Source organism: Chelonia mydas, chromosome 7 (assembly GCF_015237465.2).
Source record: "Chelonia mydas isolate rCheMyd1 chromosome 7, rCheMyd1.pri.v2, whole genome shotgun sequence".
In the NCBI taxonomy this organism is placed as follows: Eukaryota; Metazoa; Chordata; order Testudines; family Cheloniidae; genus Chelonia; species Chelonia mydas.
The window spans coordinates 20,115,228-20,140,917 of NC_057853.1; the positions used below are offsets into that span (position 1 = coordinate 20,115,228).

The following is a 25,690-nucleotide window of genomic DNA, read 5'->3' on the forward strand; positions in this document are numbered from 1 at the left end:
TTATAGACTAACAGACATATTGGAGCATAAGCGATGCATCTGACAAAGTGGGTAGTCACCCACGAAAGCTTATGCTCCAATACGTCCATTAGTCTATAAGGTGCCACAGGACTCTTTGCCGCTTTTACAGATCCAGACTAACACGGCTACCCCTCTGATACTTGACACACATAAAGAGTTACACTGACTTTGCAGACAGCTACTAAATAAGGAAGAGAAAGTGGAGGTCAGAATTGGGATCATGGCTGTTGTCCTTTTAAATGCAAAACATCATGTTCATTTCAATTCTTTTCAGTAGCCTGAGGCAGGAGAGGAAGATATGAAATTGTTTGCCGCATGGATTAAAAAAAGAAAACAGTATTTTCAGAGACTGGACAAACCAGAATCATTTATCTGAGACTCCATGAATTTGGGAGTGCAGATAAAATGAGATCCAGATTAGAGCCTTGCAACGCACTATTTTTTTAATCCTGCCCTTCTCCCATCCCACAATAATAACTCCCACCAGCTCTCCCATTGTTTCTTGCATTTTTATTCCTCCTTAGATCCTGCAAAACCTGCAAGAGAGACCGATTCCCCCATGCTACAAAAAAGAAAAAAAGGTCAATTAATATCTTAAATCTATAAATGGAATTCAGACACAATTTTACCACTAAAAGAATAAAACAAATCTTGCTTAAAGTATGTAAAAAATACTTTAACTCCTGTTATCCTCCTCCTCTATCTCTCATTAAATTTAAGTATTAAAACATTTAAGTATTTTTCCACAAATTACTACCAGGGTTTTGTTTTTGTTTTTTTGCCCACCTAATCCTGCCTGCAACACAGTACATTTTACTAGCTCCATCTATTATGGCAGCGGGTCCTGCAGGACCTGCTGAATCCCAGTCCCACTACCGGGCTCTGATCCAGATCACATCCAGTGCCGGTCAACCTTGGGACCAGATGAACTGCAGGATCCAAAGGAGGGTATAGATGGCTTTTATGTTACCTTTATACACTCTCCATCAGATCATGGAACTGGCCTGCAGTCAGTTTGACATCCAGTGGCAAGTTAGAACAACTTCCGGAGGAGATCTGGGAAGGAAACATGAATCAGAAAGCAGTGCCCACTTACCCCTGTGCACTTGGACCCAAAGTTCAGGGAAGACACATATGTAGGAAGAGTGTTATTCCCCCCTGCCCCCCCCAATATCTTCACCCTGTATGGCTAAACTACCTGGGTCATGACCTGACCTCTATTCTAATCTGCCCTACACATGTATGTGGCACAGATAACTACATGAATGTGCTGGTGATAGACGGCGGAATCAGATGATAAACATCACCTTCTCATCACGGATCATCCAGCTATCCCAGACACATAGCACTGAAACCTACGTGCCACAGCAGACTAAGGGGTAGGCTCTCTCGATATGATAAGTAGAACACTGGATCCTGCAATTCTCAGTTGTAAAAAGACAGTCCTCACTGTGGCATGTGGCTTAGTGGTACATGTATCATCTCCCAATATGAAGTAATTACTGGGCAGTCTTCCATGTTCTTAATTCCCTGGCTAGGCTTTGGAGAGATTTGAAAAAAACAACAACACAACACATTTTTTAACAGTTCAAAACATAAAATAATGCACATCACAGGCCTTATCTAACTTATTGAAGGCAACGGGCATTTTGCATGAGCTCAGAAGGTCCCTAAAAGGCCAGATTTTTTAACAGTAGGGGAATTACTAAAAGACAACATGCAATAGTTGCCTATGAAGTTTTGAATCTCATGTGTATATGCATCTCCTGTGACTGTGCATGTAAATGGCCATTTAGATTTCTGGTTGTTTGGAAATCTGGCCTTAAATATCTATTATGATAAAATAATTAAAGTGAATTAACAAACATTTATATAGCACCTGTAATTAGCAAAAAATTACATGCAAGACTTCATGGACCAGATCCTCATCAGGTGATGCTCTTCTGAGGAGTTACATCAATTTACACCAGTTCTGACCTGGCCCCATATGTGTCTGATTGACTTCCTTCACCACTGAAATGCAGCAACGTATTGAGGGGGACAAAAGGGAACCACAGTAGCTGTTTAACAGCAACAGTACTACCTACCAACAGTGTACAAAAGGAAAATGAAAACAATTTATCTAAGTGAACATACAGGGAGTGTAAATAGGCCAGAATGCACAGTAATAACCCAAGATGGAAATTAGCCAAGACACCAGGGCTCTCTCTCCTGCTCTATGTGGGATTGTAAGTAAGTGTAAACAAACAGTACTTTGGTTTTCCATTTTGAGTAAACTCCTCTCATGTTTTATATAGAAATAGAAAACTGTGTAAAAGGTACACACTAAATCCTAAGGACACACTGTGCAGCTTAGCTGTCCCTTTAAACCATGGCCATGTTTTTAATTTTATACCCAAATATACGCTGAACCTCACAGATTTTGTTCATTCTTTGATAAATATTTGATCTGAGAGCATGCATGGCAATATCCAGCTTAGAGAAATGAACCCCACTTTATTATTTTTAAAATGACATTTAGTGCTTGTGAAAGGTATTGGATTGAGTGCCCTGGAGAGTGAAGTCCTCTCTCCAAGGAAAAGGGCAGTGGCTTGTCAAGCTTGCCCTGCACCTTAGTTCAACCAATGTGCTTCAATCTTTACTTGAGGAACTACTTCCAGGGTAGAGAGAGAGGAGTTTAGTTCCCATCTTCTTTCATTCCTTGGCATCTCTGGTGAGACTGTCAACAAGTACCAATTGTGGGGGAGCTTGTATGATGTACAGACAGAGGCAACAGGACTGAGGCCACTGTCTCGTTCCTAGTAAGCTACCATAGTACGCTATTATATAAGTGCAAGTTTCATACATTCTGATACAAGCTAAACTGAACCAGTGACCCAAGGTCTCTGTGGACCATCAAAAATCCACTAAGACATCCAGTTCCCTATCTTCTTGCAGGTTGTCATCTGTTGGACAAATTCAGATGGATCTCACAAACACTTAATCTCTTTCCAGTAACGCTCACACTAAATGACAATAGGAAAAAGATCCATGAATCCTATGGATAATTACAGTGCTATGGCTGTAGCAAAGAACAAACGTAAGCCAGGTCTGATCACCCAGGAAATAGACTGCTGATATGTTTCTGTTCATAACAAATATTCACCAAACAGTTAGGGTGAGTAATTTTCCAATTTATGGGGTGTTTGCCAACTCTTTGCTTCAACTGTTCAGTATTGGTTATTCATAGGTGTGTTCGATGGTCATTAGAGTCAGATGGTATTGTTTCTGCTCTGATTGGATGATTGAAACCTTCTAAAGAGGATAGTGATGAACAACAAATAAGAAATATCACCTGGCATGAATAATCATTCATGTTAAAATTCATGAATCATTAAATCCCAGTGGTGGCATGAATACCTACAAATATGACCCCACTTCACTTCTGCCTACCCTACCTGGATTCCATCACTGTTGTAACTGGATACCTAAAATGTACATGATTACTATGTAACCAGCTTGATAACATGTCACAACTAGAGAGCACAGGCTGAGGCCCCCAGAATTCTGATCCAGAGCTGTATCTGGCTTCCCAACACTCCCAAATTCAGTAATGTTCAGATCTGGGGGGGGGGGGGGGTGTTTGGTTCACGATAAAAATACAGGAACCATTTGCAAAATTCAGATGTAGTTACAGGTTTAGACTTCAAGTGGTTATTCACATAAGCAGCCTGAAGTTTGGAGACTTATTTCAAGCTTTTCTGAACTAATCTGAACTTCTGGAATTTGCAAAAATTGGTTGGGAGGCTCACAAGAATAGGCTTCTTGTGCGATTACCAGTGCACCCATTTAAACCAGAAATAGTAGAAGAAAGGGGGAACAGGCAGATTTGCAGGGCTCATATAATTAATATAATCAATAATAAATGCTTTGTACTTGAATAGCACCTTCCATGGGATTAGCAGAAAGCAGTTCATAAACTTTCATTAATTAATCGCCTGTGAAAAAGGTGGGGTAAATTTTAGCATTACAGACATGGAAGCTGAGGCATTGAGTGGTGAGAGTGACTTCCCCAAGATTTTACGGTTAGTCAGTGGCAGAGCTGAGGATAGAATACAAGACTCCATATACCCAGTCCTCTACTTTAACCAACAGCCTGCATGGCATCCAACTTTGACATGCATTTGAAGATGCTGGCTTCCTCTGATGACACTGAATTAATTTTAAGGGCCCTTGTGTCCATTACTGTGATCTGACCCTTCTTCCTCCTTGCTGTAAATGTTACCCTTGTGTCCTGTTGCTGTACCTACGTAAATATTGTGGCACATGGTGTACTGCATGCACATTTCCCCACCATTTGAAGGGCCATGCAACATTTAAGCTTCTGTGAAGTTCCCCTGGTGTTATCTGGACTGGTGATCTGCTAGGTCACTCCAATCCTTGACTCTGGGAGCCAGGCTTACCCTGCACTGCTGTGAGAACCCCACTCCGGGGCTGTTCACGCACAGCCTCTGACATGTAAGCTGCTCCCAGCTACTTGCAACCAAATGACACTAGTCAATATCTCCGGTCCCAGACACAATCCTAGGAACCTCCGTCTTGCAATGTCCAGGTATGCCTGCTGGACGCTGCAAGCTTATATGAGTTCGCCAGTTTAACAAAGAAATTGATACGTATCAGGCTTGTTAGCCCAAGGTGAGTCTTTGACATGCTTCAAACCAAACATTCTGCTTCAGGTAGAATAAACAAATGAATTTATTAACTACAAAGATAGATTTTAAGTGATATTAAGTGATAGGCAAAAAGTCAGACTGGTTACCAAAATAAAATAAAATATAAGCACACAGTCTAAACTCTCAACCCTATTAGACTGGGGAGCAACTAGATTAAGGGGTTTTTCTCACCCCACTGGATATTGCAGTCCTTAATATACAGGTTTGTTCCTTAAACCTGGGCCAGTCTCCTGTGTTGGAGTCTTGTCTTCTTCTCAGTGTCTTGGTTGCTTGCAGCATAGGAGGGGGCAGGAGAAGGACCCAGTATGTGTCCACTCTGTCTGTCTTATACCCTTAGTCCATGTGCTTTGGGAGCACAAGTCCAGCCATGTCTGGGGGGGCGTTGCTGAATCTCTCCAAGCAAGATTGAGCAGTTCCCCTGGTGTGGCCTTATGCAGGTGAGTCATTGAATTGTAGCTCCCTTGCTGGACAATGGCTGTTGATGAGTTGTTTGACACCCTACCTGGACGTTGGTTACTTTCCTTGCTGTTGCCTCTGGGGAGCTAATACTGGCTGATTCCCCAACTTACAACATGTTTTAGTGACTACCATACAACACAATTCTCATAACTTCATATGTATTAATGATACACATATACGGATAGAGAAATGACTTTCAGCAGATCATAACCTTTCCCCTGATACCTTACAAGGCATGCTTTATATGTAAGATCATGATTATATGAAAATGAGGAATATGGGGGTTACAGTACGCTCCCCCAAGGTATAGAATGTCACAGTGTCCCTTCTTCCCCCTTGCTGGAAATGTTATCCTTGTGTCCTGTTGCTGTACCTATGTAAATATTGTCGCACATGGTGTATTGCATGCACATTTCCCCACCATTTGAAGGGCCATGCAACATTTAAGCATAGCCAGGTGAGCAAAGGATGACATTTCAGCCAGAACTCTGATTCTGTGTCTGTGCAGACCGTATGCATAGTTGTGTGTGTGTGTGTGTGTGTGTGTGTGTGTGTGTGTGTGTGTGTGTGTGATGCTCTGAGCTGAATGCTTTCTACTGTAGACTGTGCCCTGTGCCTCACTCATGACTAATGGAGTCAGCCCAAATCACTAGGAATTAAATGTTTCTTAAAAAAATCTGTTAAAACAGCAGAGTTGTTCAAATCACGCAAAAGGAGGAAATCTGAACTCAAATCCTCATACCCTTGTAGCTTCAGTTTGAGATGTAGAACACCCCGAAACAAACAGGGTGGGAAGGCTGGTCATTCTACAACCTTTGTAACACTCACTATTAGCTATTTATGTACCCCTCCCCACAATCCCGTTTATCTGCATATCCACAAAAAACCCTCTGCTCCACAGTCACTGTCTGCAACTTCACATGATTCCTACACTCTGCTGGTAACATCCTACCCACTGAGGTATTGAACAGTGCTGGAGCTGCAAGCTGCCTATGGGAGTGAGGAAGTGGGTTGGCGCTTTGGACAGACTATTACAGGAGTAATTTTGTTAACTAAGCAGGCAAAGAATTAATTATAAATATATTTTTAAAAAGGAAGCAAAGAATTAAGAGCCCAGTCCAGTGAGATGCTGAGAGCCCTCTAGCCCCGTGTTCAACAGAGGCTCTGTCTGTCTTAGTGGAGAGACATAGGGGAATATGATAACTTTCAACAATCCTGTAACGCTGTTTTTATCAAGCATGGATACAAATATAAGGCTGAGGCTTAGGCTGGTGTACGCTTAAAGAGTGCGCTGGCACAGCTGTGTCGGTTTCGAGTCTGAAAAATCTAATCCCTACTGCACACAGTCATGCTGGCAAAAGCCCTAGTGTACACATGGTTATACAGGCAAAAAAGTCCTTGTTGCAGCTCAGCCTCTTGCATTCAGGGACCTGGTTTAAGCTACACCAGCAGAGAACTCTTGCGAGTATGAGCTGTGTTTCCGCTAGGGCAGTTTGCTGGTATAGCTCTACTAATAAAGCTATGCTGCCAAACCTTTTCTCAGCATAGACAAGGCCTTATATCAATATGCAGAGACAGGTCAAAACCAGAACTTCTGAATTTCAGGGTGAGAGGGGGCTTTTTTGAATACGCGGATCTGAACTAGCCCTGTTAGGCTATGTCTACACTGCGCACCGTACAACGGTGGGGATGTGCCGCTGCAGCCGTGCCTTAGTAAGGTGCTCAATGTAGCCGCTCTTTGTCGCCAGGAGAGAGCTCTCCCGGCGACAAAATAAAACCGCCCCCAATGAGGAGGGGTAGCTTTGTTGCCAGGAGCATGTCTCCCGCCGACGAAGCGCTGTCCACACTGGTGCTTTTTGTTGTTAAAATTTTTGTTGGTTTTTTTCACACCCCTGAGCGACAAAAGTTTTAACAACGGAAGTGCAGTGTAGACCAGCTTGGTTTGGCTTAGAGTTAGAAGATGCCTGTTTTAGATAGGGCTGGAACTTCATAAAAAGCAACCGCTCTGATAAGATTTCAGCCTAATGTTGGAAATCTTTGAAGAGTGCCCTATTTTGGGCAAGATCTTAGGAGCCTGTGAGATTTCAGCACCATAAATCTCAAATCAGGTCCATGATTTGGCCTCAAACCTAACTGATATCTGGATCCAAACCATCTCCTCAGTCTGTCTCTACTGCACAGCAGCTGTTTTGCTTTGCTGTTTTCTCTATGGTTCGAAGAAAAGCCCCACCGCAACTCAGTGGTAGATCCAAAACTAGAATCCACATTTACTTGCTCCCAGAGCTTGCTTTAGTCACAAGGCCATCCTAACTTCCAATAAATAGACAAAACATTGAAGAATTTACACATAACAGGTGCATGCTTTCCCCTATGTACCTGAGAGCTCTGTACAAAGGGTCCTTTATAACTTTATAAGAAATCCTTAACTTATTCTCATTTTAAATACAGAGAGAGAGATTTTAGGAGCAAATATTTCTCTAGCATTTCATTTAATTGTCCAATTCACTCAGTTATAACTTTGGAGTGGCACATTTTTGAAAATTCCAAGATCATAATAAATTCCATTTTACTGAAATAAACAACAACGTGCCAAAAGGGTGATGAATTATCACCGGCTGCGCGGTAGGGTAGGATGACAGGAGGGAAGCGTGAGCCAGCTAGAATGTCTCCAATGTGCCACTTCTTCTCTGTGCTGCTACTTGTCTTCTGCTTCAGAAATGCAGCTTGTGTATTAATACCCTAGTGAAAAATGAGCTCAGGTAATTCCAACTATGAGCATGCACTCAGTCCTGCTGGCACAAATGTTTTCCCTCCAGGTCCATAGCTCAATGACACACAGGCTTACTCATATCCTGACCACACACATCACTACTACCCAGCAACATCAGCCTGTGGTTTTTTTGCTGTTGGATGTTCCATAGTAGGTCCAACTCCCACTCAACTGGCTGTGCCCTTGCAGCACTCTCAGGTACATACCTCTGGTTCTTGAGCAGCAAGGATTTGGACTATTGTCATAACATATATGTTTACCAGGGTTCAAGCTATGTCACACTTCTGGGGGGGGGAAAGGCTGAGTGGTAGTTTGCCTGAACTCCAAACACAGAACAGACTCCTCCCACGCTCCCAAACTCTACCTACAGACCCAGAATGGGATCTTTCTTCTAATATGGGAGTTCTCAGTAGTCTCCAGAGTTAGTACCCCACACTGAGATGAAGGGGCAGGAGACTGGGTGTCCCAGAGTTATTGTTTCAAGAAGGGAACACTGCACCATTTCTCATTTTTAAGGCTACACTCACAATGGTAAAGGCTAGGAAGGTAGGGCTTGTCTACACAGTGGGGTAACGCACTGTAGATAGGTGTGATTTCTAAAGTGCACTAACATCTTGTACATTAATTGGTCCATGTAGACCCTGTTTGGCATGCATTAAAGGTTCCCTAGTGCCAGGGCCATTCATCACTTCCGGGACTGACCCGTCACTTCTGGGACTGACTGCGCCGGCCAATCGGGACAGCCTGCAGGGTCCCCCAAAGCATGGGGCCCGGAGCGGTCGCCCTGATTCGCCATACCCTAGGGATGGCTCTGCCTACTGCCCTTTAACATAGTACTGTTTCAAAGCGCACTATGTTAAAATGCACAAACATGGTCTACATCTAAATGACAGAAAATTCCAGAGACAGTGATGGGACAATCAGAGCAGAGCTGGCTCTGGTTCAGGACAATCTCTTAGTCCAGAGATTTAATCAAATATCTCTCTTCTCTGGAACCACGTGCATCTGATCCGTTACTCAACAATCCTGAGCTGGTGTTTTGGGCACTCACAGTGGGGGGAGGCAGATCCAGGCATATAGCTGCAAGTGACAGAAGGAGGAATGTTTTGCAGTTGCAGAACACAGTAAGGAAAAGTATTCTCATATCCTCAATGATACTGTGCAACACTGTGTCTAACATACCAGCTACATTCAGCAGGATGGTACTTGTTGTGCTGCCAAGTTTACCAGTGGGAACATCCTGACATTTAACTAAATTTACAAGAACAGCACAGGAAAAGGAGTTATAAAAAAGGTACAGCTCCCTCTACTTACCCTGCTGACATGATTTTACCATGAGGGTGTCTTAAATGAACTGGTCCTGCCATTGTTCCCATAGCAAAACCAATGCATTACAATGGAAAGTTCAGTCCCCTTTTGGTGCAACTATCATGGCAAAACAACTTTAATAGTAAATGGGCATGTGGGGAGAAACATGGAGGTTTTAAATGAGATGGGCCAAGACCAGAACTCTAGACATGACTATCCCCAGGCTTTGGTGGAAATGGGACGGCAGCTGAAATATGGATCTGGTATTGAATTTTTGCATTGTGGCCTCATCTCTACTTGAACCATTCACTTTCCTTTCAATTTTCAAAAAAGTTCAGCATCTCAAACAGTTCTTTAAGATCTGCTGTCAGCGATTTGTTATAAACTGGCCACTTATAACAAATCACGTCACTTAAAATCATTTGAACTATATGCTATTGTAGTCTGAATGTTCTTTAACTAGCAATGAGGGATTCTGTCTCAGGGATTTTGTGTTTTGTTTAGGATTTTAGGATACACTGTATTAGGGATTATCAGTTACAGCAATAAAAAGATATTTTGTTTTTGGAAAGAGTTATATATATCCGTGTCCTTTAGTGTTTCCTTAACAACCCTGGAAACTTTTATCTCAGGAAGAACACACTAAGTGGGCAATCAGCTGGTTATTATAGCAGCATCCCAAAATCCATTTTTCAGGGTAACAGACCTACACTTTCTTTCCTCTTGCTCTTGCTCCTAATGTATTTAAAGAACCTCTTGTTATTGCCTTTTATGGCACTTGCTAGGTGTAACTCATTTTGTGCCTTAACCTTTCTGATTTTGTTCCTACATGCTTGTGCTATTCTTTTGTACTCATCCATAGCAATTTGTCCATGTTTTCACTTTTTGTAGGATTCCTTTTTGATTTTCAGGTCACTACAGAGCTCCTGATGGAGCCATACTGGCCTCTCACTTTTCTTCCTCTCTTGCCTTCGCATGGGGATAGTATATAGTTGTGCCTTTAATATTGTCTCCTTGAGAAAATGTCAGCTCTCTTGAATTACTTTTTCCCTTCGATTTTCTTCCCATGGGACCTTATCTATCAGTTCTCTGAGTTTATTAAAGTCTGCTTTTTTGAAGTCCCTTGTCCTTATTCTGCTGCTCTCACTCTTTCCTTTCCTTAGAAATCATGAAATCTATCATTTCATAATCACTGTCACACAAACTGCCTTCCACCTTCAGATTTGCTACCAATTCCTCCCTGTTAATCAGAATCCAGTCTAAAATGGCTGTCCCCCTAGTTAATTCCCCCACTTTCTGGAACAAAAAGTTTTCCCCAATGCATTCCAAGAACTTACTGGAAATTTTGTGTTTTGTCATATTACTTTTCCAACAGAGGTCTGGGTAGGTAAAGTCCCACATTACTATCAGGTCTTATGTTTTGGATATTTCTGGTTTTTGTTCTAGAAATGCCTCGTCCACCTGCTCCTCCTGATTTAGTCATCTATAGTGGAATCCTACCAAGACATCTCCCCTATTTGTTATCCCTCTTATCTTTACTCAGAAACTCTCCACTGGACTCCCTCCTACCTCCTTCTGAACCTCAGAGCAAGTGCATTATACATCAAGAGCATATATACACCTTGTCCCTTTTTACCCCAGCTGTCCTTCCTGAACAAGCTAAACCTCTCTATAGTAATATTCCAGTCCTGAGACTTATCCCACCAAATCTTTGTGACGCCAATTAAGTCATAATTTAACTTAGGTAACAATACTTTCAGTTCACCCAATTTCCCATATGCCTTGCATTTGTGTATACACATCTAAGATGTTGAGCAGATTCCCACACTGATTTCCTTCTTGTTGCTCCTATGACCCTATTGTAATTATCCACCTCTATACCCCACACCAATCTAACCCTCTGTTAAGGTCTCCTTTTTTTTTTTTTTTAATACCTATGGGCTTTTGTCACCTGCCCCCTTGGAACCTACTTTAAAGACCTCCTCCCTGGGCTGGTGAGTCAGTGTGCAAAAATGCTTTTCCCCTTCTAGGTCAGGTGGACCCCATCCCTTCCCAGTAGACCATCTTCCTGGAACAGCAACCCATTGTCAAGAAAGCTGAACCCTACCCTTCAACACCATCTGCACAGCCATGTATTCATCTCCAGGATGTGCATGTCCCTTCCTGGGAACTTACCCACAAGTGGGAGGATGGATGAAAACACAACTTGTGCCCCTGACCCTAGCTGCCAGAGCTGTGTAGTCACTGATGATCGGCTCTGGGTCAGTCCTGGCAGTATCATTAGTGCCCATGTGGATGAGCAGAATATATACTCGTAGACATCACAGCACAGAGTGGGGCAATGTTGTTTTTCTTCTGCATGGGGCTGGTAAGGCTCCCCTTAGAACACTATGTACAGTTTTGAACACCTCGGTAGCAGAAAGATCTTGACAAACTGAAGGGAATTCAGAGAACAAGAAAAATAATGAATGGGCTAAATTATGAAGAAAGATTAAAATAATTGAATACTGTGGTCAAATGAACTCTCATTAGCTCTCACTAATTGCTATGGATCACCACTGAAGTCAGTGGGGTTCCATGCATGTGGATGAGTGGAAATTGGCCCTGTATGTTACACATACAGTAGCTTGGCTGAAAAACAGCTCGGAGTCATGAGAACAATCTTTAAATATTTGAAAAGTTGAAATGCCAGAAAGGGAGAAGCACTGGTTTGGTAGTTCTTGGAGATATAACTTGGAATAATGCAATAAAATAGAGAAGAAGAAAACTCAGCCTGAATATCCGAAGCCATTTCCTAACAACAAACTCCATTAGACTGTGAAATAGGATCCCAAGGCACATAAAGCTCCATTAAAAATGTCATGGGACACATCACTGAAAGGTCTAACAGCACTGCATCAGAAGAAGAGATGGATGGACTAGGTCCAATGAATAGGAGTCTATGAATATCTGGTTTCGTGAAAGTTTTGAGCCTATCAGAAATATAATAGAAAATGAAACAGCTGTTTGCATTCTCTCAGCTTCTTTTCATTCTCCTTTTCTCCAACCTACTGGCATGCCCTAATTCCATATGCACACAAACCATACGCTCACATTGGTAGGACCAATATATCAAACAGGATCTTTCCCATCAGCTACCTCAGTGTCGACTTGGCTGAAGTATACTAGGACATGCAAATTCATCCCTAGTGAAACTCCACTGACTTCAATACAGATACACCAGGGCGAATTTGGCCCATTACAGCATATGTTTTGTCTTAGAATTCTGTGTGTGATGGGAAAAAGTTTGCAAAATGGGAAGCTCAGGGCTCTGTACCTTAGAAGGCCTGACAGCACCAATGTATGGCCAGACCATGCCACAAAAGTTGAATAAATCGTATATGGACCTTGGGCTGGCCCTATGCAGGGGACTGGCTTTCACCCTTATTGAACAGCTCTTTGATGACAAAGGTCTTTGAGAGTTGCCGCCATTCATAGTTGCTAGGTCAATGTCAACTTAAATTTCAAACGTGGCATAACGTGAGGATTTCCAGGGTCATTCATATAAGTATCAATTCTCATCTCCAGTTAAGTACAAATGGGTAGCGGCAGATTAAAGGTGACCTGCACAGGATTTTAAAGAGTTAGGCCTTCATTTAGAAGCGGGCCTTGCTTTTTATCTCATGAATATAAGGATTGCAGAGTCTGGTCTTCTCTGGTCTCTTCTTTGCCAGAGGATATGCTGAGTGCCTCTGAAGATGTTTATTGTGAGCTCTTCAATCTTAATTGAAAGGGCAATATTGTTGAAGCTTTAGCAAAGATGTCCTTTATCCAAAATGTCATTAGTCACTGAAGTTAACAAAACCAAAGGCCCAGATCCTCCCCCGAGGCCATGTGCCAAGCATGCTGGAAGTGACTTTAAGTCACATTTATACTTCCCCTGACCCAGAGACCAAATGCAGACAAGTCTTTGACCCATGCCGCCGTCCACTCCCTCTACCCTATGCACACAGAGTGGGAAGGGTAGGAGTCAGTGCATCTGCTCTAAGCCACCCAAGAATCCACTAGGGAGTCTTCAAGGTACTGGTTAAGACAGTTTTATGGCAGCTTTGGTCTGCAGGAGTGACATAAAGCAGCTGAAGCAGGGCCCAGGATGTGGCTCCTAATTTACAGACTGCTTTGGGATACCTTAGGTGTGAAAGGCAGTTTATAAATGCAAGATACATTTTTAATATTATCAACATTACCTACCTATCAGCTTGATCTGTGTTAGTTTGGAGAGCAGCATTTAAGTGTCTCCAGACATTCAAAAAGAGCGAATAATTCATTTATTTTAAACACACCCACACCCACACCCACAGAGTTTCATTCTGGAATTCCTTTCTCTCTGAGGTTATCTTGGCAACAAGCATTGCCACTGGAGGTGTGTGAAAAACTGGGCAACAAAAGGCAAAGCTACTCATTTTTATTTCATTTAACCACACACTCAAACGTGAGCTCTTGTGGCTGGAAAAAACCCCCCACCATATTTGATTAATTTTTGTCTTAAAAACAGGCCTTTCCTCAAAGAAAATTAAGCTGTTCCTGAACAATCTGGGTCCCATTGGGTGAGAAAGGTGGCTTTGAAATTAAAGTTCTATTTGGGGGGATGTTTGGGATTTCAAAATAGCTGTTTAATTTTTGCAGAAAAGGAGCACTTGAGGAGATACAAAATCACATAAAATGAAACAGCAAACAATCATCATACAAGAGGTTGTGGAGCAAAACATTCATCAGTTTGTTACCTCTATTGCCAGGTTTCCAAAACCAAGATTTTGGTCCTACAAACTGGGTATACCCCTGCGTTTGTATCTATGCAACTTTGTTTGTGGTCAGCAGCTTGTATGCTTGGAACAGCTTCCAGAATCGAGGCCAGATTTTTAAAGATTTAGCTAGAAACAGGAGTTAGGCTTGAGCTTTAGAAAATCCCACTAGGAGCCTATCTGCATCTTTAGGCCTGTAAATACCTTCCAAACCTGTCTCAAAGAGTGATTCTGATCTCAGTTACTCTAGTGTAAATGAGGAGGAACTTGCTTGAAGGCAACAGAGTTGAGAGTTTAGCTGGTTTAAGTGAGATCAAATTCTTTTCCCAGATTCAGCTACATAAAGCCTGTGAGACTCCACAAGGTCAACGTGGTTACACGGGATTGATTCCAGTTGTAACTGAGAAGATAGTTTAGCCTTTTGCCTCTGTTACAATGTGTCTTTCTTAGGTGGATGGAGCGGATCCGAACAGTTAATACTGTACTTAAACAGCAACTGGTGGAATCATCCCCCCCACCTCCTTGTATGGACTCCTTCCATCGATAGTCTGGCTATATTCACTTTGGCTGAGGTTCAGGGGCTATTCTGGGAAAATCCAAAAGCATCCACAAAACCAACAGCAGATTTATTATTCACGTAGTTTGCCTTTATTTTTACTTACTGAAGACTTTAAATAAAATCAAATCATCAATCCAGACAGCTGCTCAGCTTCCCCAGTCTTTCTTGGAAAATGGAAATAACCAGCTGTGTCAGTAAAACGCTAGCCAGGTAGCATCATTCAGGCAAACTTAATATCAAGTCTACAGTGTAATTATTATGGGATTTATTGTATTTTTCTTACACTGGCTTGTTGCTATGGATTCTTGAAGAGATACTCTCCAATTCTTTCTTGTTTGCATTTCTTTTCTCCCTTCCCACCCCCATGTTTTGTGCAATATATTCTAGCTTGAATATAACATTTCTTGTACTGCTGTTTTCTCCCTCTCCTCTGTTACTTATGGATGCCCAGCCAGTGGGCCTTCCCTTAAAGAGCTGGCCATCAAGGATTAAAATCATCCTCGTGCAGAGGCCCCAAACAAGCTCTATGCATGTATTCTGAGAATTTAAATGGGATGTAAGTGATGCCTAAGTTTTGTCCCAAGCCGGTGCACAAGGCATAATTTCACAAGTTGAGCCCATTTGGCGATGAATAATCATTCCCAAACCAATCCTGATGGCTGAGAACTTGTTCATAGTTTGTATGCATCTGCTGAATAGTTTGGACAAATAATTTTCAGCCAATGTATTGTTCACCAAGTGCAGAATTTGATTAGATGGCATTCATTTTACATACTTTACAATTAGTCACCTCACTAGTATAGTATTGTTTCACTTCTTTGGCTGAATTTTCTTGAACACAAGGAGTATACAAGGTGTTTTACAGTTATTCCAGCTATTCGTATAGTAGAACTTTGAATCCCTCCATTGGGTTCCCCTCCGACAGGGTATCAAATTTAAGCTTCTTATCATCACATTCAAAGCTCTTCATAACCTGCCCCACCCTATTTGTCCTCCTGTGTCAAACTTCATGTTGCCCACTGTCAAGCCTGAATCCCCACTCTGGCACTTCGAGTACAGAAGGTGGGGGCCCTCAAGGATTCTAAAAATTCATACTTGCCACTCCAGGGTTGTATTAAACTCCCAAGGTTACAGCTTTTCTCTGACCTTGGCTTGGTAAATGCTGCCACCACCCAAATGCAAAAAAAACCACCCTTGGACCCAGGAAGGAGCACTTGGCAATTCCTCCCTATAGGGTACCCTCAAGCCCTTTCAATGCCCTCTGGGGAAGAGCGGAGAAAGAAAACAAAGGAAATTAGCTGTTGCCCCCAGCTAATCAAACAGCATATGCACAAACCTCTTAGGACACCAAAAATCTAATCCTGTTCTTAAAAAAGGTAATTTTTATTAAAAACAAAAAGAAAGAAAATACACTTGGAACTTAGGCTTTTGCTAGATTTTAAAAGAGCAATTCCAAAAGTTAAGCACCCAAAATAGCTTCTTGGGGGTTCAGCTTAAAGGTTACAAGCAAACAAAAGCATCTGGGGTTAGCACAGAGGAGATCCACAAGCCAAAATAAAGAAATAAACTTATTGTGTCTACCTAAACATTCCCTATCCCAGTGAGTTCTGCTAAGTATGGAAGATAATTTTTCATACCTGGTTCAACCTTACACAGCATTTCTGCTTATACCATTGCTGCTCTGTGTTCCTGCAGCCCAGAGAGAGCAACCACAAACAAAGGTAAAGTTTCTTTTCCCGTTTTAAAAAGTTCTAGCCTTCCCATTGGCTCTTGTGGTCAGGTGCCCACTTTTTTTTTTGCTTTACCTGGAGGACTTTTTAACCCTTTACAGGTAAAGCAAGTACAGAACAGCTACAAAGAGGGATTTTACAGCTAACTGGCTGTCCATCAAAGGGTACTTTTTATCAGTCTTCAAATGAAATTTTCATTGATGGCATCCAGTGAAACTTCTGGAAGCCAGTTATATACTATTGGAATCTTTTCTGATTTCCAGTGCCTTGTGATACACAAAATTGCTCAAGAAAAAAAAAATAGGCAGTGTAATGGAGGCTTGCTCCTTTACAGGCTAGAGGCCTGCGGCCTGTTAGTAAGCAGGCACCCCTGAGTAGGGAGAAGGTGATTTCCCTATAAACCCTGGCAGGAAGTTGCAGAGGAGGGAGATGCTCAGGGAGATTAGAGACTCCTGGGTCTTGGCTGGGACAGACTACAGGCAGGAAAGGCCTGGGAGGAGCCCTGATAAGAAGGTGAATGCATGGACTAGAGGAGGCTTTATTTTGAACTATTTTTGATGAAACGATAGAAGACTCCACAGGAGAAATAAAATACTCCAGCCAGGTAGGGGTGAGGGTGGCCTGTCACAGCAGGGAAGAACTACAGCGAATAGACTTGGAGGGAAACAGAAGCCCCAGAACTGAGTTTTTTCTTCCGTTTTATGTCAGTACATTAGATCCTAAGAGAAGAGCAGGCCACTCACTGACATGCAGACAGCTGTTTGTGAAAAGAATAATCTTCCAGCAGGAAACCCAGAAGAACTAGTGGAGAATTTTCATTCTCTTCCTAGACTTGAATGACCATTTGTTGTCTATTTTTCCCCACTATTTTTGTGGTTTTTCACAGTTCCACAATATATTTATGTCAGTGTTACTTCAACTTCAACGTGACGTGTTTATTTGAAGTCTAATAAAGATCATGAATCAGAACTAATGTTGTACTTTAAACTGTATTTATTTATTATGTTAGGGTAAAATTTACCTGCATCTAGACAGACAGTATTAGGTATGTGGAACAATTTAGTGAGACCTGAGTCCTATTTGAAGGCTTACAGGGTGCATAGGCCTTGTGCTTGCTCTATGGACAGAGATTAGTTTAATCCTTAAAGCACAAGAATGCTCCCATTCTTCCAATGGAAAGGGAGCACCCAGATGTGTTTCCCATACATGTTTTCATGATTGACTTAAGCATGTGCGTACATGCTTTCCTGAAACAAGGCCAATGTGAATTCCTTCACGTATACTGACTTTCCATTAGTGGTTTTTGATACCTCTCAAACCAAACTCAGCAAAACCATGTAAACAGGTCTAATGGAAAGGACAAACATAAAGGGGATATTTTATTCAATGAGTTGCGTTTAAATAGTGGGTCTCACGCTGTAGTCTGGGAGTCATCAATGATCCATGGTACCTTTCTTGTGGTCTGTGGGGGGAGGGATAACTCAGTGGTTTGAGCATTGGCCTGCCAAACCCAGGGTTGTGAGTTCAATCCTTCCAGGGGCCATTTAGGGATCTGGGGTAAAATTGGGGATTGGTCCTGCTTTGAACAAGGGGTTGGACTAGATGACCTCCTGAGGTCCCTTCCAACCCGGATATTCTATAAAGAAATATTTTGAATCCACATGTACAAGAAAGTTTGCCTAGGCCACAAGCCTAGTTTCACTGTAAAGAGGAAAATTAGGAACACAATCCCAAAGAATGGGAAGGGAACTGAGGAAACAAAACAAGACATGAAGCGATGGAAGCCAGCACTGGATAGATTGTTGATTTTGAAACAGTCCAATTGTTTATACAAGTTAAGGCACATTACAAATTTTGTTTTGAGAGGAGAAAACAATACATTCAGGGTTACACAAGAATTGCTTTAGTACTTATTTTGATTTTAAAATTTTACATTTAGTTTTGTATCTTAATAACAGTAGAGGCACAGTCCTGCAGTCCCTACTTATGCAAACACTTCTTACTCAGAAAGTCCTATTGACTTCTGTGGGACCATTTCTAGAGTACAGACCACTCACATGAATATGGCTTGCAGGATCAGGCTCTTGGTCTTGTCCCATAATCTCCTTCTCTGCTCAGCACAGTTTTAATATGGCTGATACTTCTTGTGGTGTTGCTGCTTGTGATGAAACGTGTCTACAACCAGCCAGCCAGTGGCAAACGTTGGAGACTGTCTCTCTTTCTCTATCCCTATTCATCATTGGTACCAAAGTGCACCATGAAATCAGGAGATGAAACCCAGCCTCTGGGCACAACAAATCACACACAAGATAAACTATTTATCCTAAATGAGAAACGGTATTGACAGCTGGTGAATATCTATTATAAGTGAACAGACTGGCATAGAGTGCAAGTGGGTTATTATTTCTTAAGTGTATATTAGTTCATTTTAATATATTTCTTGGTATGATAAGATGCACTGGTATGCAACAATGTCACTTGACTTGCCCCACTGAACCCCAATTAACCTCGAGACACAGCATCAGATATGTCAGCATCAGTTTGTGGATATCCAGATAAAGCAAAAACAAAAAATTAACAAAACCCCCCAAAACAATACTTTGATGGAGTGTTTGCAGGTACACAAAATGCCTAATGAACCACTGCTTGCTCATGAATGGAGGTCAGATTCAAACCATAGCTGATTTCAAGTGCATCTGAGATGAGCCTTTCACACAGTTCTACTGAGAAGGTTATTGTCAAAAGAAGAACAAATGTTAGCAATAAAGATAGGAACGACATTATTGTCACTTATGGTTCTCTAAAGTAGAAGTTTTCTACATTACCCCCGGAGTCCAGATATTGCAAAACTGCTCCTATTCCCCCACCCCTTTTTAAAAAAATTAACTAAAGCATTTTATTGTAAAAAATCAAAGATCAGAGGCGAAGAACACAAAGATTACAAGTCAAGATGGCCAGCAAAAGAGCATTTCCGACCACTTAGCTTAATATTCTTATTATAATCATTGGGGAACTGGCACAGCAGGTCCTTAATAGCCACCCATGGTATCTGGATATCATAGTGATGGGTGACTAGAAATACACAGAGACATAGAATAGAATGGGCTCTAATCACGTAAATGTTAGAAGCAGCTATTTTGGGCACTGCCAGAAAACATGGATTCTTGCTGCCAATTTGTACTGTAGTTTCTAACCAGGAAGAGTGAACTATGTTGCTGGTAATTCTCACTGGCACAAACGCCTCACATCCCAACTGTGTGTGACCAACAGAAGTTCCTAAGGAGGAACATAGAAGAAAGTACAAATATATTTCATGGGCATTAATGAGCCCTCTGGACTGGGATCTTGTTCTGCCTACTACAGAGATAGCAGCCAATGGCATCTCAGATGGTGGCTGAGAATCCAAGCTTCCCCTGTGTCTGAAGTTGTTCCAAAAAAGGTAATTTATTGGGGTCTCTATCTACTTTAAAACAAAATTATAGGGAATCCAACTAGCAAATATCTAAAGTGGGATAAACATATACCCCAAAATATTCTCACTGGAGAATAATGTAGCTATGTCTTTCCATTAGCATTCATATTTACATGGTTAGGACCTGTTCTCTTCTCTCTTTATTCCAAGACAAAACTACAATAGAATGGGAGTTAAATTTGAGGGTACATACCCATAATTTAAGATTAAAACTTTACAGGGATATTGTATTTACCCCCAAAATACACATTATAAACCAAAAGCAGCCCGCTTTTACAGATCCAGACTAACACGGCTACCCCCCTGATTATAAACCATAAATTGTTAGTTAACACAAAATTTAAGGGAAATCCAAGCATGTTAAGGTATGGAAGAGCAGTTAAGGCACCCAAACAGCCGTAACTCTGCCCTACAGAGATGCCCTGCAATAATAATACAATTATGATTGATACATACTAGTGCAGGGATCAGCAATCTTTGGCCCACGGCCAACCAGGGTAAGCCCCCTGGTGGGCCGGGCCGGTTTGTTTACCTGCCGCATCCACAGGTTCGGCCGATTGCAGCTCCCACTGCCCGTGGTTCGCCACTCCTGGCCAACGGGGGCTGCAGGAAGCGGTGCTGGCTGAGGGATGTGCTGGCCGCCGCTTCCCGCAACCCCCATTGGCGTGGAGTGGCAAACTGCGGCCAGTGGGAGCTGCGATCGGCAGAACCTGTGGACGCGGCAGGTAAACAAACTGGCCCGGCACGCCAGGGGGCTTACCCTGGCGGGCCGCGGGCCAAAGGTTGCTGATCCCTGTACTAGTGTTTGTGGTCTCAGCTTATATTAAACTGATTTTATAGACACATTAGGTATCAATTTTTACAATCATCAAGGGGCTAATTCTGTTCCCCACCCTGGTCTCTATATGCTGTTTCATGTCTGTCACTTGCATTTAAAGGGTGACACCAGCACATTTCCACTGTCACCCACTCATTCTTCAAGACACTCGATACTCACATTTGGAGATTGAAATGGCCACATGCCCTGGGTCCTATCCCAAAAGAACTGGGCAGATAAAGGGAGAAGAGATAACCTTGGGGAGAGATTTGGACAGAGAACTGAAGGGGGGAGTGAGAGAGAGAGAGCAAAAACAATTAAATTATAAAAAGAAAGGTAAAGACAACTGAAAGTTCAAATTAGAGTTTTCTGGCAGGAAACATGTAGAACAGGAAAAGATAAAGGAAATCAGTGGGGAAAAATAAGGGACAAGGTTTAAAAAAAAAGGTGTAAGAGAAATCCTGGCCCCATTGAAGTCAATGGGAATTTTGTCAAAAAGTTGTAGAAAGTTTGTTTTACCCAAGATTTTTAATTAGTGAATTAAGTGATTTAACAGTGATTTTGCTGTTTCAAGGACAAAATAAAAATCTGAGAATATCTCCAGAATGCCCCTCCCTGCCTCCCCCCTCCCCCCCAATCTCACACACATCTTGTTTTGGAAAGCGTGACAGGTATTTTGATTAATTTTAGTTTGAATCTGTAACTTCCCAGTCCTTCCTCTACTTCCTATGCTGAGGATGAGGCTTGGAAACACCTGTTAGTGACACATGAGTCACAACAGTGCCCCAGTGGAGGCCACTCTGGGCCACTGCGCTGAGTAAAGGCATTTATTATCAACTATCTATTACTATGTGGAGTACATATGAAGGCATGTGATGCTGAATAGATTTTATTGGCAAAAGATTGCGGTGATTGCACTATCCCAAGTGGTGGAACCACAAGTGAGATAGATATATCCCCCATGAAGGAGCAATACACATTTGTTAATATGCCCAACCTACCATCTAATTTGTTTGCACCATGGATTTGTCTTCTCCTGTTACACTTTTGTATGCTTTTCTGAATTGCCTTCTGCTCCCCCCATCTTTCCCCTCCCCCCCCCCCACACTGAAGGGCATTGATTACTATGGAAACAAAGATGTCATCGGTCTGGGCAGAACTTTGACATCCGCAACTGCAGAAACAGTGCAATTTATGCAACCATTTTGTAATGCATAACATGATTTGAGATGGGGATGGGGTGATTATGCTGTCCAGGCATGTGTTCCACACACATTGCAAATTGCTGGGCCACATTCCGCACGGATTCACACCCATGCAACTCCATTGGCTTCAATGGCTAACACAGGGCATAAGTCACTGCAGAATTTTATCATCATATTCTGTTTTAGTGTAGCTGAAAATTGCTTTGACAGCTAAATAAGCTTCCTTGTTTATAATCAGCTTTTAACTGACTCGGCTGCATTATGAAGCTTTGCAAAGAGTTTACTTTGTCCAGGACTGAGCGTAGATGCTCTGAGCATGAACAATTCAGCATGATGACCGGCACTCATTTTACATGATGCACAGGGCTGTGCAGCCTTCCTGTCTTTAATGTGTCTACGTTGATTTGTGCTGTATGTTTTCTAGTCTTCAATATCTTTTAAAATTTTTGCTGGATCTTTCGGCTCAGTCTCTCAAAACTTTCCTATATGGTCTTGGGAGAATTTCCAATCCATTCTGCATTCTGTATACAAAATCGTGAACTAAGAGTCCATTTAAAATAGTTCTCGAGCATGCATGTCTTGGAATTATCTATTTTATTCTTGCCCTAACCTATTAATTAGTATTTGAATTATTACGGTCATACTAACAGACTTCAATCAGGATCTGAGCTTGTTGTTCTACATGAATGATCATTGTCCTAATCAATACAAAATTATCAGCATTTAGTCCACGATCCTGCAAGCAGCCTCACGGGGATGGACCCCTGGGCACACCCCGTCTCTCTGCAAAGTCCTATGAGTCCATGTCAGTAAAAGGGGCTGCTTACAGGATCAGGACTTTTTACTGGAATTTGAGTGAGTTATGTAAGCCATGTTGACTGTCTTCTTTAATGGGGCTTGTCTCAGCAGCTCTGGTGGTCTCTCCTCTCTAGATGAGCCGGCCCTGGCTGGTTGCATGCTTCTAGCCACAGCTTGTTTACAAGTTAAATTAATTCAACTGCATGCGGTGTTCTACCTTCTGGCGTAGCATATATTTAAGGCACTTTCCTCTGGCTTTGACAAACTTTGCATCCCCCTTCCGTGGCTTTACAAACATGCGGGATTCATTCTGATATGTATACTATGAGGTTCTACATAAAGACGACTAAGGGCATGATCCCGTGTCAGCTAAAGTCAATGGCAAAATTCCTGTTGACTTTGCTGAGCGCAGGAGTGGGCATTTCATCTGATTGCACTGGGCTGAAAACCTGCCTTAGAGGCACCATTGGGGATTTTGCTTGAGTAATGACCCCAGAAGTTGGTCTTCATGTGTCTTCTGTGCCATCAACTTTTACTCAGTCCATACACTCGCAAAACTTTAATTTGCAATGAGTCCTGCATTTGTGTTGATCATTGTTTTAATAGTTCTGGAGATATAAGCCTTCTTCGTACAAATTTGACATTTGTCAGACAAACTTCTCTCTTATCCCCTAAGTCAAAACCTTGCCTCATTTCAGATAATTTGAAGAACATTTTATTTATTTATTTGTAATAAATAAATAAATTAAATTAAATAAATAAAAGAGCAGGTCATTATTTGAAAACATAACAACCGTATTTGCTCCTACTCATATTCCTAATGTGCACATTTCACAAAAACTGTCAGACTGTGTGCTAATTCGTTGAATACATTTTTAACAATCCACAGTGTGCCGGGATCTTCTTTGTACTTGCCTAGTTCACTTAACTAGTGAATTCCTGATTCTTTCATCCTTACAGAAAACCATGGATTCTTGCCCACTACCAACACTCTGCGACTGGTTATATGAAGGTACATGCAATAGCCAGGGGGCGAATGGGAAAAGTTAGAGCACAGGTTCTCAGACTGACTCGCAGTTGTTTTGTTCTACAAAACTGGCTTAGGGGGAAGTTCTGGGATTTTGCAAGTTCCGCTGGTGAAGTTTGTAAGATACTTAGAAACTCTGTACATTTCCATGGCAAGTTCTTGCTCCAACCCTTGTAAACTTGGCTGAATCATCAAATGTGCATGTGAATCATTGTGCAACCTGCATTGCTTCATGATCAGTAGGAAAACTACAGTGCAGCTGCGAACAATTCTGTCTAACACAGCAAGATGCCATTTGTTGTTATGCACCATGATTCGACACTGTAATTTAAAAAAAAAAATTGCAACAAGCTAGAAAGAAAAAAAATAACTGAGGTTTGCCAGGAGGAAGTAACTTGCTTGGGGGTTGGGTGTTCAGCTAGAAAGAGAGATCTGCACAGTAATGGAGAGGAAATGAGAAGTCAGTTGCATAAGTGAAGTTAAAGAAGTAAATAAAAAATAAAGAACAGTTTTGTGCATCATGAGGCTTTTTCTTCATTTTCCATTAATGAGACAATAGGCTCATCCACTCTGTGAATAGAAACAGTACCATGAGTCCTGGGGGTCCAAACAAAGCTAAGCAATGCAGCTGGAAGGAGGAGGAGGATTCAGGAGGAAGAATTGTTTGATGGGTAAGGCACTGGACTGTCATTGAAGAGACTGATATACAATTCCTGGCTCAGCTACTGACCTTTGTTCAACATCTTCAGTAATGATCTGGATGAGGGGATGGATTGCACCCTCAGCACCCTCGCGGCTGACACTAAGCTGGGGGGAGAGGTCGATATGCTGGAGGGTAGGGGTAGGGTCCAGAGTGACCTAGACAAATTAGAGGATTGGGCCAAAAGAAATCTGATGAGGTTCAGCAAGGACAAGTGCAGAGTCCTGCACTTAGGACGAAAGAATCCCAGGTACCGCTACAGGCTGGGGATAAGTGGCTGTTCTGTAGAAAAAGACCTGGGGGTTACAGTGGGTGAGAAGCTGGATATGAGTCAGCAGTGTGCCCTTGTTGCCAAGAAGGCTAACAGCGTATTGGGCTGCATTAGTAGGAGCGTTGCCAGCAGATCAAGGGAAATGATTATTTCCCTCTGTTCGGCACTGGTGAGGCCACATCTGGAGTACTGTGTCCAGTTTTGCCGCCCTCCCCTCCGAAAGGATGTGGACAAATTGGACAGAGTCCAGTGGAGGGCAACGAAAATGGTTAGGGGGCTGGAGCACAAGGCTTATGCAGCCGCGTAGCCAGGTGGAGGGAACAGGGGGAGCGATCCAAAAAGAAGGCACCACCCGCTGCGGCGCTTTTACTCACCAGGTGGCGCTCTGGCGGCCGGCCCTCACTCACTCCAGGTGTCTTCGGCACTGAAGTTCCTGCCGCCGAGGTGCCGCCGAAGAGCCGGAGTGAGTGAAGGTGCCGCCGCCGAAGACCCGGAGCGAGTGAAGGTCCCGCCGCCGAAGACCCGGAGCGCCACCGGGTGAGTAAAAGCGCCGCAGCAGGTGGCGCCTTCTTTTTGGATCGCTCCCCCTGTTCCCGCAACAGGGGAAAATTTAAAAGGCGCCAAGACATCGACAAGGCGCCACTTGTGCTCAGTGGGGGAGCGGCCGCTGCCCCGCTCTCCCCAGCTACGCCACTGGACTTATGAGGAGAGGCTGAGGGAACTGGGCTTATTTAGTCTGCAGAAGAGAAGAGTGAGGGGGGATTTGATAGCAGCCTTCAACTACCTGAAGGGGAGGGGGGTTCCAAAGAGGATGAAGCTAGGCTGTTCTCTGTGGTGGCAGATCAACAGAACAAGGAGCAATGGTCTCAAGTTGCAGTGCGGGAGGTCTAGGTTGGATACTAGGAAAAACTATTTCACTAGGAGGGTGGTGAAGCACTGGAATGTGTTACCTAGGGAGGATGGAATCTCCTTCCTTAGAGATTTTTAAGGCCCAGCTTGACAAAGCCCTGGCTGGGATGATTTAGTTGGGGCTGGTCCTGCTTTGAGCAGGGAGTTGGAC

At 42.6% G+C, this 25,690-nt stretch overlaps 1 long non-coding RNA gene across 1 annotated transcript; it reads right to left on the reverse strand.

The window, feature by feature from the left end:
* Positions 1–113: 113 nt before the first annotated feature.
* LOC122466723 lies at positions 114–16,284 on the reverse strand. Its single transcript, XR_006292463.1, has 3 exons — positions 16,248–16,284; positions 992–1,077; positions 114–583 (listed from the first exon to the last, which is right to left on the reverse strand). It is a non-coding gene; the product is annotated as an uncharacterized LOC122466723 (long non-coding RNA).
* Positions 16,285–25,690: the final 9,406 nt, after the last annotated feature.